Source organism: Budorcas taxicolor, chromosome 15 (assembly GCF_023091745.1).
Source record: "Budorcas taxicolor isolate Tak-1 chromosome 15, Takin1.1, whole genome shotgun sequence".
Lineage (NCBI taxonomy): Eukaryota > Metazoa > Chordata > Mammalia > Artiodactyla > Bovidae > Budorcas > Budorcas taxicolor.
The window spans coordinates 75,541,117-75,555,885 of record NC_068924.1 but is presented as its reverse complement, the minus strand read 5'-3'; positions in this window follow the sequence as shown (position 1 = coordinate 75,555,885).

Below are 14,769 nucleotides of genomic sequence, written 5' to 3'. Positions count from 1 at the left end.
CTATGAGCAGCTCCATGTAAAATATTACCATGTGACTCTGTCTCCCTTCCCTAAGAGACTTGCTGTGTACAAGGTAACTGGCGGTTTCACTGCGCCCATCTGTGCAGTTTTAGTGAAGCTGGGAATTGCCAGCATATTAAAGGGGATGTGTGCCACCCTGCAGCTGAACAAGGAAGCACAATCACACGGTTTATTTGAGGATTCCTAACTGTGCAGGCCTCTTTTCAAAAGTTCTCTGTAGAATTTTCAGGACAAAAATAGGTGTGAACTGTGCGCCCTTTAGGAAGGAATGAGTCGGCCACAGTAGCGCTAAGATTGGTATTGTTCAGAGAATGAAATTCCTGTTCACTGATGTTGTTTTGGGTTGGGCTGACCTTATGAACTGGATTTCTTTTCAGATGGGTGTATTTTTCCTTATTGCAAATTTCCTTCAATTCATCAGCAGAAATTCTAGCTACTTTGCTGGAAGCTTGTGACCCTGGTTTGGACGGCTTCTGTACCCGCCTTTCGACAAATGTGGATTTATTTATTTGTATTTTTTCCTAGCTTCTGCCTGGCACTTCCCGCTTCCCTCTGGGTCGCCATCCTTAGCCTTCTGTCACCACTCTCTGTCTTCGTCCCCTGTGAATCACTTCCTTTGGGTCACTTGAGTTTTTCCTCCTGCAAAAGAATCTCATCTTTTTCAACAACCAACTTAAAAAAGACATTCTCTTCCTATATCCCTGCTTTTCCATTCATTCACTGACCCGAGGCTGTAATTCATATATCGATGGTCATATTTATCCATACTATAGGCAATGCCATGGTGCTGAAAGGGGCGTTGACTTTTTTAACATAATCCATACCAAACTGTGGCAGTCCTAAATCCTATCAAGGTCTGTTGCCTGAAAGAACTCATTGTCTCTGAATTTTCCTACCCACAAATGTTTATTTTCTTATTAATCTGCAACCTATTTTCTTTCGAGAAGACTTTAAGGCTGCTTGTAAAAATGCAAACACTATGAAAGTGTTAGTCACTCACGCGTGTTCAACTCTTTGAGAACCTATGGACTGTAGCCCGCCAGGTTCCTCTGTCCACAGAATTCTCCAGGCAAGAATACTGGAGTGGGTGGCCATTCCCTTCTGCAGGGCATCTTCCTGACCCAGGGATCGAACCTGGGTCTCCTGCATTGCAGGCAAATTCTTTACTATCTGAGCCACCAGGGAAGCAAACACTTATAGGAATATCAAATAAATTTGAAATAAGAAACATGAGGGAAAGCAAAGGTATAATTAAGATGCAAGACATGGAATCTTTGCTATCAATGAGACAAAAGTTGGCTCAGAGCCTCCTGGTGTTCAACACAAGAGAGAAAAATGATGAATCACAAAATGCATGGGGTCCCTGAGGGATAAGCACACCAACTGCATAGGCCCAGCATAATTGTTCTAAAACTATGGAGTATCCCATGGATCATCCAAAGGAATTTAGTGGAGAGTATCCTAATAACATCTTCCTCAAAGCATACTGAAGGGTGGCCTGGATCCTCCTTACAACACCAAAGCCCAAGATAGAAGCACTAATGATTCTACCTGAGTCTACAAAACTGGGGTAACCTCCTCCGACACCACCCAGGAGTGAAGGATGGATGGAATGACCTCCAGGAGGGCCTGAGAGAAGAGAAATGAATACCTGGTGCTGGCCCTCAGGCTTTTGGGACCCTGTAAAATGCCAGAGAGGATGAGATGATTAGGCAGCATGGTTGACTCAATGTACATGAATTTCAGCAAACTTGGGGAGACAGTGGAGGACAGAGGAGCCTGGCGTGCTGCCGTCCGTGGGGTAGCAAAGAGTTGGACACGACTTAGTGACTGAACAACGTAAGTGTCAGACTGCTCAGCAGCGAAGGCTTAGATCCAATCTACTTCTGGGGCTGTGATGACCACAGAACCTTCTGTTTCATTAAACTCAGTCCTCTGAATTCCACAGCCAGGACTTCCGTGCTGGTCCAGTGGTTAAGAATCCACCTTCCAAGGCAGGGCTCAGTCCCTGGCCTGGGAAGACTGCACGCGCCAAGGGCAACTAAGTCTGTGCGCAACTGCTGAAGCCTGCGCACCCTAGAGCCAGGCTCTACAACGAGAGGCCGCTGCAGTGAGAAGCCTGAGCACTGCACCTAGAGAAAGCCCGTGGGCAGGGACCCCGCACAGTCAGGATAAATAGCAGATAAATTCAAAAGGAAATGAAATTCAATGGCCATCCCCCACCCGAGCCTTTGGCTTTTGGGGGGCCTTTTTGTTCCCACAGAAGAAGAATGGGGAAGGAGGTGGTCAGCCTTGAGAAAGGCTGGGGGACAGCCCCAGGCAGGAGTGTGAAAGAGGGCCTCGCTCACAGGGGGCCAGATGAACTTCCACAGGTTCTTGGGCCCACACTGACTTTCTTTACTGGTTTTTCGTTTTTATGAAATTCAGTTGAATCCACTGTGCATGCTGACATTGCCTGGCGAAGATGGCAGTGTTAGCCCTGAAATTTGGTTTATTCACTATCAAAGTTTGCACAGTATCTTTTTCACTAAAACCTGATGTAGCTCTTTCCTATCAGGGCCCATTGGTTTAAATCTCATGTCCAGGAGATGGACAAATTATTTTCAGTTGGAAAAAAAAATTCTTTTTTTAATTTATATCAATAAAACTCAGCTTTTGTGGCCATTTCTTAATCATTGTTAGTGTGAAGTTATAGCGTTTTCACTTTGAACCTCAAAGAAATCAGCATGTAATTGGCACATGATTTTCATAATTGTCCTGCAGGGTGTACGAGAACCCAAATTCATTCAAGAAAGCAAGTCTCGTATGTGTCTGTAGATTAGGAGAAGACGGAGAAGGGGACAGGGTAGGGACAAGAATTGAAACACAGGAATAGTGACAAAACATCATCAAAAATTGAAAATCCCTCAAAATGAAGGATGAGAATAGCTTTCTCTGAACCACACTCAGTCTGCACAGAGTATCATCACCAATAGGCATCCTGCATTTACCAAAAAAAGGAAAGAGAAAGCATTTTTTTCTAACTTCTTGTTAGTAGATTAATGGCTAACTTAACCTCCACTGTAGTAATTCAACATAATCTAGAGTTGATAGAAATGCTTCTGTACAGGCTAGGGTTTATTAGTAAATTTTATATTTTTTTATGAAAAGATTTTTTTAAAGTATGTGTTACCAAACTTAGAAATTGAAAAAAAAAATTTTTTTAAGACTTTCAAAACTATATGTTACTAAAAATAACACTGACCCTTGGTATTTGTCTGAGGAAGAATCTCTGGAGAGAAAAAGATTTCATCCCTTGGAGATAAATGGGGCCAACTCATCTGCAGTCTTTGGTTTAATTAGCTAAACTTTTCCAGATGGAAAGCATTCAAAGCAAGGGAATAGTTCTGAGCCCCCTGGAATTGTTTTTTTTTTTAAGCGTAACAATATGTTACATGTAAAAGAAAATATGTGTCTTTTATCTTTGCCTTTAAAAGGCAAACCAGGAAGTACTTGGCAGCATTACAGTTTCGATTTGATGATTGAAAGCGAAATGCTCTAATTTTATTCGATATTGAACAAACAAGCACTGAGTGTTTGCTTTTCTCCTGTGCTAAACCCTGGGGAAGGAGAAATCAGACAAGACCCCTGTGCTTATGGAACCTATAATTCAGCTGTTAATAGAGGCTGCAGTCTCGGGGCCTGGCACATTGTAGGGGCTGGATGACTTCACTGCATGAGTGAGTGACGGACAGAGACACTTGAATAAGGAGTTGGGGTGATAAAGTTCTGAACAAATGACTGTGGTCGGAGGGGAGCGTAGGGGCCTCAAGCTGTCAGAGGCTTCACAAAGACCATTTCTTAGGTAGGAGCACAAAAGACTTCCAGACCCAGAAAACAGCGTGTGTAAAGGCGAGCAGAGAAGAAAGAGTGCCATGTATTTAGGCAACAGCCAGTGTGCCCGGAGTTACAGAACACGGGGATACTCGGGGATACAGAACATTCCTGGAAGACAGTGAGGCCCATGAGACGGATTAGGGCTCATTTGAAAAGGACTCTGAAAGCCTAAGTTTGGACTGGATCCTTTAATAGGTGTTTTAGAAAGGTGGCGAGAGGCACAGTACAGAGCACGCGCGGAAGGGGGAGAGGAAGTGACGGACACCAACGGTTAAGGGCCCTGTTTCTGACTAGCACTGGGATAGGTCCTCTACACACTTTCACCAAATCCCATTCCATCCTTGCAACACACCCAGGGGCGCGCGTAATATCGTCCCCCAGTTTCCAAGGGGGAGGCTCAGGGAGGTTAAGCGCCTTTCTCCAAATCACACAGCTAATACAAGACGGAACTAGGATTTGAAACCAGGGTTCTAAAAATCTTGTTGGAGAATAAAATAAATACCATCGGACTCATACAAATTAGAAAAAAATATACAGTGGAAGCTTGGAGAAAGTTTAGTGAATATGAAGCAAGACAGAATGCCTGGGAGACACAAGAAAAGCATGACTCTATGAAAGGATATTTACAGTAAGGGAGATACATCACAGGAAGTGGGAAGACGATCATAGAGAAACCACAACATGTGTTTTTAAAATGCAAAGCCCCAGGGAGGAGAAAGCAAACCAGACAAGAACGGCATTCACTCTGGTATTCTGTGCTCTTTGCTCCTTTTCTTTTTATTTTTTTCACTTTAAACAATTTGTTCTGAGAGTAACAAAGATACAGCGCATGATCTTGCAACTCTAATGCCCTAAATCAGAAACAGATGGTGCCTAGTTTCCTAGAAACTGCAGAATTTTGAGGACAACACCCTCTACGCACTGCACCATTAATTTCAGTTCCTTCACAGATACTAATACATGACTAAATAATGTGGTTGCCGGGCATTGTATTGGAACATCTGTTTTTCTTGCTCCAGGATCTTTCTGAAGGTTTAAACTTCTCTCCATTTTTCATGGTATGCTTCTTTCTGATTTCCAGAAAAACTTCATTTTTATCGTTTAAATTTTGGGAAATATTGAACAAGGCAGAAAATTTAAATCCCCCTAATCCTTCCACCATTAGCAGTAACTAATGACCCTGGTTAACATTTTGACAATAGTAGTCTAATCCTCTACCCACACACGGGTGTGCACACTTTATAAAAATACAATGTATAGTGACTGCTTTTAACCTATTTGTTCACTGAATTTATCACTAGCATTTATCCATATCACCAAACACTTATGATGACTGCTAGTATTCTGTCTTATTGCATAAATTCATTAATTTAAATAGATCTCTTCTCATTCAACCAATTCGACCTGTTGAACTGCGTGTTCTATGTACGAGAACTATTCTTGGCACTGGGTGCATTGTGGTGATTGAAACAGGCAGAGTCCCTGCCCTCAGGAAGACTGCAGTCCTATTATTGAAAAGTTTTATTATTAAAAAATACCATGGTGAGGGGATTCCTTGGTGATCCAGTGGTTAGACTCCGCACTTTCACGGCAGAGGGGCTGGCTGGGTTCAATCCCCGCTCCGGGAACTATGATCCCACATGTGGCACAACCAAAGCGAAATAGCGTGGTGAGACCTGGCAAATACCACCTGCTATCTGATCAACATCATCGGTAAACGTTAGGTGGACAGCTGGTACCCCTGATATGATGTAACAAGAAAGGCAGCTCACGTCTGGGACCTTTCTCCCAGGAAACTTGGTCTCTTCATGATTCTTCTGTTTTTAATAAAATCAGACCAACCCAAATCAAGACATTCTACAAAACAGCTGACCGGCGCTCCTCAAAACTAACAAGATCATCAAAAATCAGGAAAAATCAGAGAATCTCCCACCATCTTAGGGAACCTAGGGAGCTGTGACAACTAAATGTTGTGTGGTGTTCTGGACAGAATCCTGGAACAGGAAAAAGCAATAAAGTAAAAGCAGGGAACTATGGTTAAAGGATGGATTTTCGTTACTAATGCATCAGTATTAGTTCATTAGTTGTGATAAATGTATCCTAGATACTAATGTAAGTTGTTAATAGTAAAGGAAATGGGCGAGGAGGAGTATATGGGAACTCTCTGCACTATCTTGGAGAAGGAAATGGCAACCCATTCCAGTATCCTCGTCTGGAGAATCCCATGGACAGAGGAACCTGGCGGGCTACAGTCCATGGGGCTGCGAGAAGTCGGAACACGACTTAGTGACTGAAACAACAACTGCACGACCTGTGCAACTTCTCTGTTAAATCTAAAACTATCCTAAAATTAAAACTTTATTAAACAAACCAACAAACGCTGTGATAGTCATTCTTGTACCTTGAAGCACACCTCTGATTCTTTCCTTAGGATAAAGCCCCCAAAGTGAAACTGCTGAGTCAAAATGAACACATATTTTTACTTACCAGAGATTATTCTTTTTTTTCCCCCAGAGATTATTCTTTTAAAGTGCTTTTTATATGTAGATGCTTTGCCAGCTTCTTAGAGATGTCTCCTTAACCTTGTGTCTTCATTTCAGCTTTTTCCTATGTGACTGATTGGAAAAGACACTGATGCTAGGAAAGACTGAGGGTAGGAGGAGAAGGGGGCGACCGAGGATGGGATTGCTGGATGGCATCATTGACTTGTTGTACATGAGTTTGAGCAAACTTCAGGAGATAGTGAAAGACAGGGAAGGCTGGCATGCTGCCCAGGGGGTTGCAAAGCGTCAGACATGACTGAGCGACCGAACAACAAGGCTTCTTGAAGCTGAAAGGAAACCAAAGGCTTCGTGAAACTCAGCTGCCCTGCTTTACTGATGAGGAAACTGGGGTCCAGAGGCCTGAAGTGACTTGCCCAAGGTCAAGTGGCAAGTGAACAGTGGGAAGCAGAACCCGTTTCCCTGTTGACTCTTATCTGTGCTGGGCTGTCCTTGGGTGTGTCCAAATGAAATTAAATTTTCTGACTCATGGTGGGATTGGAGTCAACACTCAGACCTGTGTCTTTTTCTGTAAGTAAGTGTTTGCTTCCTTTGTCTTGGACGTGGTTGCTGGAAGCTGAAAGGATTTTTAAATAAAATTAAAGGATGGACTCAGACACAACTAACAGAAGTGCTTGACTAAGTCCTTGGGCGTATCAGTTTTCCTTTCTGAGCCACTGCTTCCTGATCAGAAAAAAAAACAAAACAAAACAAAACTGGAATTCCAGCACCTACTTCTTAGCGTCTGACAGGTACCTCGTAGAAATTAAGCAGCTAAGTGCGGATATATCTGCAGAAGCCTCAGAAACGTCATTTAAGGAAAAGGCATTTAAATGGGAACAAAGGGCACATTCTCTGCTAAGTGGTCTGTCATGTCCCAAGAACGTTCATTTCCTTGCCTATATAGTCTCTAGACAAGGAAAAAATCCCAGACTTGGCATGGGTAAGGATGAAGAGGACGATGGAGAGGAAGGGAGAGAATTGTTAGACTTCTTGGCTGGAGTTCAGAAACAAATAGTTCCCGAGCCTGGCATTGTTGGGGGCCGGTGTCAGGACCAGACCAAGAAGGCAGACAAGGGACTTGACCGTTCCTGACTTGGCTCCGCACACCGTTACTCAACAGAAACTGATGCGTAAGCAGGATCCTAGAGGACGCAGGAGAAGTATAAACAGTCACTGGGTGCGGTGTGGCTGCCTGTAGAAGCTCTGCCAGGCCCAAGATTACAGCCATCCATTTCTGACTTGTTTAATTTCCAGACATTCTTGCAGGATTTGGGTGATGACAAAAGCTAGTTAAAACAAGACTCAAGTCTGGGATTTAGAAAAGCACTGGCCTCTGACCTCAAACCAGAGCCTCTAATCAAAGTCCCGACCCTGACTCAAGTCAGTGAGCGTTCTCCCTTAGCGATATGGAAATGACTTATTTTATTTGCCTATAAGGGTCTGTCAGCACCTGCACCAGACTGAAACTTGGCAGGCAAAATGAGGAAGGGGTCATACTTCTTCAAACTCTATTTTTATGGTTTGAACCTTTTGACTCTTTAAAGGAATAGAACAGGAGATCGAGTCAGAGAGCTCACAGGAGGAGATGGGAGAAGAAAAAATTAAACGGACGGCAGTGTCTTCTGATGGTTATTAGCTGCCATCAGCATTTTGTAGTGGAAGAGGCAAAGACACGGGTAGGTTGGTTGGCCCTGCCTATGATCTCGGAGCAACAGAAGAAGGGACAGCCCTGAGGTTTTAGGGAAGGACAGAACGAGAGTGCAGCATCTGAAGTGGGTGCAACTTCGCAAGAATCTAGATTCAAATAAGAATCTATGCTTAGAAATCTGAATCTCTAGGTTCTTAATTGTGTGCTTTTACAGGAAAAAGCATCTCTGGGCTTCATGTACATGCGAGTAAAACTCTTTACTGGATCAGCTTTAAAAAAAAAAAAATGTATGTATTTGGCTATGTTGGGTCTTAGTTGCAGCCCCCGTGATTATGTATTTGGCTATGTTGGGTCTTAGTTGCAGCCCCCGTGACTATGTATTTGGCTATGTTGGGTCTTAGTTGCAGCCCCATGATTTCCATTGCTTCATGTGGAGTACTCTGTACGGCCCATGGACTTCCTAGTTGTAGCACTTGGGCTCCAGACTGAACAGGTTCCAGTAGTTGTGGCCTGCAGGCTTGCTGGCTCCACAGCATATGAGATCTTGGTTCCCAGATCAGGGATCGAACCTTGCATTGCATGGCGAGTCCCTAACCCCTTGACCACCAGGAAAGTCCCATTTACTGAAGCAGCTTTGATCCTGGTCTTGAAGCTCAATATTAAACAAATTTTACTGAGATAACTAAACTGTCCCTGTTGAGCCTGCCGAAACATCTGCTTCCTTATCGATGCCTCCAGTTCCACCATCCCTTTGAATTAGATGGTGAATTGATTATGTATCACATGTCAATCCCCGTCAACTGGTAGCAGCTGTCTGAATGACTATGTCGAAACAACAGTGAGGTAGGAAAGGACTCCTCCAACTGATTAGCAAGATGAGCAAGAGAGAGAAGAGTGACAACGCCCCATGGGTTAAGGCAATGTGCGTTGCAGGACCCATACCTCTGGGAAGGGCAATTTATCAAGCTTTTATAGCATCAGCGTCTCAGGTGAATTCATATCAGATCATTTCCAGCGCTGGTTTCAACAGGCACAGCACACTTCATAAAAGCAAAAGTCAGGATAGATGGTTCAAGCAAGGTTTTGCTCATTTTGCCTTTTTTTCCTGATTTTTGTGAATTAAATAATATATGCAAGCTCTTACAAAGATATAAAACTAACATTTAAGTAAGCATGTAATGAATCACAACATACTGAAATTTATGGGGAACATTCTAGCAAAGGTGAAAAAAAATCCAAGGCATACAGTCCCCAGGGATAAATCCAAAGCCCAGGAAGATCAGGTCTGGGTGGGAACTCTAAGCTTTCACAGGCCATCAGAAGGCCCTGGTGTCTGAATCAGGGTGGTTTCCTAACTGGGTAGAAAGAAATCATGAAAAGGGAAGTGAGATGTCACCGACACACTTCGCTTATTCCACAATTTTGCTTTTAAAAGAAACTTCTCCTGCAGGGCTCTGCTCTGGGGGTTTCCTGGGGAGAAATTCAAAATTCTAGACAGCATGTTGGGGCAATTATTAAGAACTTACAATGTCAGCCTGGCTTCCCCATGAGTTACAAAGCATAGAGTGATGTCTGCTGTGTTTCAACAAAGCCCACGAATATTAAGTTTCTCTATACTGGGATCAGATCAGCCTTTCAAAAAAACTTTCTTTTAACTATTTACAAAATTTTGGCTTGAGATCCAATAAAATTATTACACCAAATCTACAACGATAATGTATAATTATCTTATATAATGTATAATGATACTGTAAACTCCTCAGCAAGAAAGGAAAAGCTCTTGAAAAAGGTCCCCAGCCTTCTTACTCCACTTCTCTCCATGCTTTTTAAGACTTTTTGCCTGGAATGCTCTTTCTCCTTTTGGTACACATCTCTTTTATATTAATTAGCATATTTTACTGTCCTTTCTCCTTTGTCTCTCTATTAAACCATTGTTGTTGTTCAGTTGCTAAGTCATGACCAGATTTTTGTGACCCCGTGGACTGCAGCACGCCAGACTTCCCCGTCCTTCACTATTTCCTGAAGTGTGCTCAGACTCATGTCCATTGAGTCATTGATGGTATCTAACCATTTCATCCTCTGCCACTTTCTTCTCCTTTTGCAGTCAATCTTTCACAGCATCAGGGTCTTTTCCAATGAGTTGGCTCTTTGTTATCAGGTGGCCAAAGGATTGGAGCTTCAGCATCAGTCCTTCCAATGAATATTCAGGATTGATTTCCTTTTAGGGTGGACTGGTTGGATCTCCTTGCAGTCCAAGGGACTCTCAAGAGTCTTCTCCAGCAACACAAATTGAAAGAATCAATTTTCTGGCGCTCAGCCTTCTCTATGGTTCAGCTGTCACATTCGTACATGACTACTGGCAAAGCCATAGCTTTGACTATACAGACCTTGGTCAGCAAAGTGACATCTCTGCTTTTTAATATGCTGTCTAGTTAATACGATATCTAGGTTTGTCATAGCTTTTCTTCCAAGGAGTAAGCGTCTTTTAATTTTGTGGCTGCAGTCGGGAGACTCTCAAAAGCAGAGTGTGTGAAAGTTTTATTCTGTCCACATATACTTCACGAACACTGAGGAAGTGCTGGTCACCATGCCGGGCACCAGTGATACAACAGAAAAGGAGGCAGACTAGACCCCTGACTGCACAAAGCTGTACCCTAAGGGATCTAAGCCCAGTGACTAGCAGCAGTAGCAGCGCAATCAAGACCTCAAGTCTAAATAAACGAAGGGTAAATGAAGCTACTGCCAGGAATTTGAAATTTAGTTGCTATGATTAATTCAGCAACACGTATGTGAAAGGTAATTAAAAAAAAAAAAAAGCAGAAATAGAAAATGTCAAGTCATTTGCATTGTGGTTATATCCCAAGTCATTCTGCTATCACTAGCAGCTATTATTGAAAGCATGGAAGGAAATGACATTCCTAGAACCCAAGTAGATTTTGTAAAAAGTAGTCAATGTGAAATGATGCTAATATCAATCAAAGAAATGATTACCAGGCTTCCCTGGTGGCTCATTGGTAAAGAATCTGCCTATAAATCCAGGAGACACAGGTTCGATCCCTTATCTGGGAAGAGCCCACGGGCCACAGAGCACCTAAGCCCGCGGACCACAACTATTGAGCCTGCGCTCTAAAACCTGGGAGTCGCAACTCCCGAGCCCACGAGCCCCAGAGCCTGAGCTTCACAAGAGAACACTCCACCAAGAGAAGACCACTCACCACAACCAGAGAAATGCCAGCAACAAACACCCAACACAGCCAAAAATGAATAAAGTTAATTAAAAACAAAAAGGAAACCAGAATTGAAAGAGACACGTGTACCCCAATGTTCATCGAAGCACTGTTTATAATAGCCAGGACATGGAAGCAACCTAGATGTCCATCAGCAGACGAATGGATAAGAAAGCTGTGGTACATATACACAATGGAGTATTACTCAGCCATTAAAAAGAATACATTTGAATCAGTTCTAATGAGGTGGATGAAACTGGAGCCTATTATATAGAGTGAAGTAAGCCAGAAAGAAAAACACCAATACAGTATACTAACGCATATATATGGAATTTAGAAAGATGGCAATGATAACCCTGTATGCGAGACAGCAAAAGAGACACAGATGTATAGAACAGACTTTTGGAATCTGTGGGAGAGGGAGAGGGAGGGATGATTTGGGAGAATGGCATTGAAACATGTATATTATCATATGTGAAATGAATCGACAGTCCAGATTCAATGCATGATACAGGATGCTCGGGGCTGGTGCCCTGGGATGACCCAGAGGAATGGGCTGGGGAGGGAGTGGGAAGGGGGTTCAGGATGGGGAACACGTGTACACCCGTGGTGGATTCATGTCAATGTATGGCAAAACCAATACAGTATCGTAAAGTAATTAGCCTCCAATTAAAATAAATAAAGTTATATTTTTAAAAAATTTTTAAAGAAATTATTACCAAAAAATTAACTAAGATCCTCATAAATGTAAGGTGTGACTACTGACTTCTTACAATGTGCCTTGAATTCACTGTGTCTAGAACATGGACACGAAGGACAAAAAAGGCTTTGTAGTCAGGAAGACAATATGCAGTAATAGGTTGTTTTGGGTTTTTTTAGACTCTTTCTTTTATTGATAAAATGTAGTAAATTAATCTTAGTGAATTTTCCCATAGCTTAGTAAGCCCAAACATGCTTCCACACAAACAAGAAGTCCCCATGCCCACCACAACAAAATGAAAAGTCTGGATATTTTAATATATGAGGAACATGAAAATACAGCAGTGCTTCCCCCAATTTTTTTTCCCATAGAACAATGGTCCAATGAGTTGTTCCTTATAAAGAGTGTTGCTGTTGTTTAGCCACTAAGTCATGTCCGACTCTTTGCGACCCCGTGGGCTGCAGCACGCCAGGCTTCCCTGGCCTTCGCTGTCTCCCGGAGCTTGCTCAAACTCATGTCCATTGAGTCAGTGATGCCATGCAACCACCTCATTCACTGCCGCCCCCTTCTCCCCCTGCCCTCAATCTTTCCCAGGTTCAGCGTCTTTTCCAATGAGTCGGCTCTTCGCCTCAGGTGGTGAAAGGATTGGAGCTTTAGCTTCAGCATCAGTCCTTCCAATGAAAAGAACATAGTCTGGGAAACGCATCACTCGTAAGGCCCTCTTGGAGTTTTACAAAGCACACCATCATATTAATGTCCCTGGAAAGTTCTGCAGGAAAGAAATATGTTGAACTTTGTCATCATCTCCCATGCTTATTTCAACCACTGAATTCTTCTTTGAAGTAATAGCCTTTCGGTTAGTATAGGAAAATCTGCTTTGAAGTTCAATTTACAATACTCTTCTACTTAGTGGTGACCTGGCAAATCAAGACATTCTCGAGGTAAAGCAAGATAGTAGTGTCAAGCAATAGAACTATTTTTCCTATGAAAGTATTTGTAAATAAAACATGCTGCACAAACAGCAATCTTAGTAACATTCTGCATTTTATTTCTAAATGAACCCATCACCTCACCACTAGATGGCAACGTAATTCCATTTAAGTTACTCTGTGTTGGGAGGGGGTGTGTGTGCGTGCGCGCGCCCGCGCATTTTATTTCTAAATGAAATAACCACCTCACCACTAGATGGCACCATAATACCATTTAAGTTACTCTGGGTGGGTGGGTGCGTGTGGGTGTGTGTGCGCGCGCGCGCGCGCGCATTTTATTTCTAAATGAAGTCATCACCTCACCACTAGATGGCAACATAATTCCATTTAAGTTACTGTATGTGTGTCTGTGTGCATAATTCCGTTTAAGTTAGTGTGTGTGTATGAAAGTGACAGAGAATAGTGAAAAAGTTGGCTTAAAGCTCAACATTCAGAAAACTAAGATCATGGCATCTGGTCCCATCATTTATGGCAAATAGATGGGGAAACAGTGGAAATAGTGTCAGACTTTATTTTGGGGGGCTCCAAAATCACTGCAGATGGTGACTGCAGCCATGAAATTAAAAGATGGTTACTCCTTGGAAGGAAAGTTATGACCAACCTAGATAGCATATTCAAAAGCAGAGACATTACTTTCCCAACAAAGGTCAGTCTAGTCAAGGCTGTGGTTTTTCCAGTGGTCATGTATGGATGTGAGAGTTGGACTGTGAAGAAAGCTGAGCACCGAAGAATTGATGCTTTTGAACTGTGGTGCTGGAGAAGACTTTTGAGAGTCCCTTGGACTGCAAGGAGATCCAACCAGTCCATCCTAAAGGAGATCAGCCCTGGGTGTTCTTTGGAAGGAATGATGCTAAAGCTGAAGCTCCAGTACTTTGGCCACCTCATGGGAAGAGTTGACTCACTGGAAAAGACTCTGATGCTGGGAGGGATTGGGGGCAGGAGGAGAAGGGGATGACAGAGGATGAGATGGCTGGATGGCATCACCAACTCGATGGATGTGAGTCTGAGTGAACTCCGGGAGTTGGTGATGGACAGGGAGGCCTGGCGTGCTGCGATTCATGGGGTCGCAGTCGGACACGACTGAGCGACTGAACTGAACTGAACGATGTGTGTGTGCGTGTGTTTTCCTTCGTGTCTCACTCTTTGCAACACCAGGGACTGTAGCCTGCCAGGCTCCTCTGTCCATAGAATTTTCCAGACAAGAAAACTGGAGCAGGTTGCCATTTCTTTCTCTGGGGAATCTTCCTGACCCAGGGATCGAATCCATGTCTCACGTTTCCTGCATTGGCAGGCGAGTTCTTTACCAGCTGAGCCACCAGGGAAGCCCCGTTTATGTTACAACCACACCAAGAAGAATATTTAAGTTTTCTAAGAATGTATATGTGCATTTATTCACTTTCAGTCATTCTTTCAAACAACTTATTAGGAACTTTTAAGTTCTGAGAGCTCTGATGAATGTTGAAAATAGGAAGAAAAATGAGACAGCTCACTGTAATTCGGAGGACTCGCTGTGATACGGGGTCTTTCTTCGGCATTTATGGAGATGTGAGAAGAGAGCGGCAGGTTGAAGTTTAAAACGAACAAACGGAGCTTGGAAATGGGTTAAAGATGTTAGCTGTGGACTTTGAAAAGTTACATGAAAACCATCATCCAAAGATGTAAGAATCTGCATGATGAAATTTACATAACCAGTACAGTCTCGGCCTCAGTTTGAGGCCAGAAAGGATGCTCCAGGAGACACTGGCAGCGGTGCCTGGTCACTGCC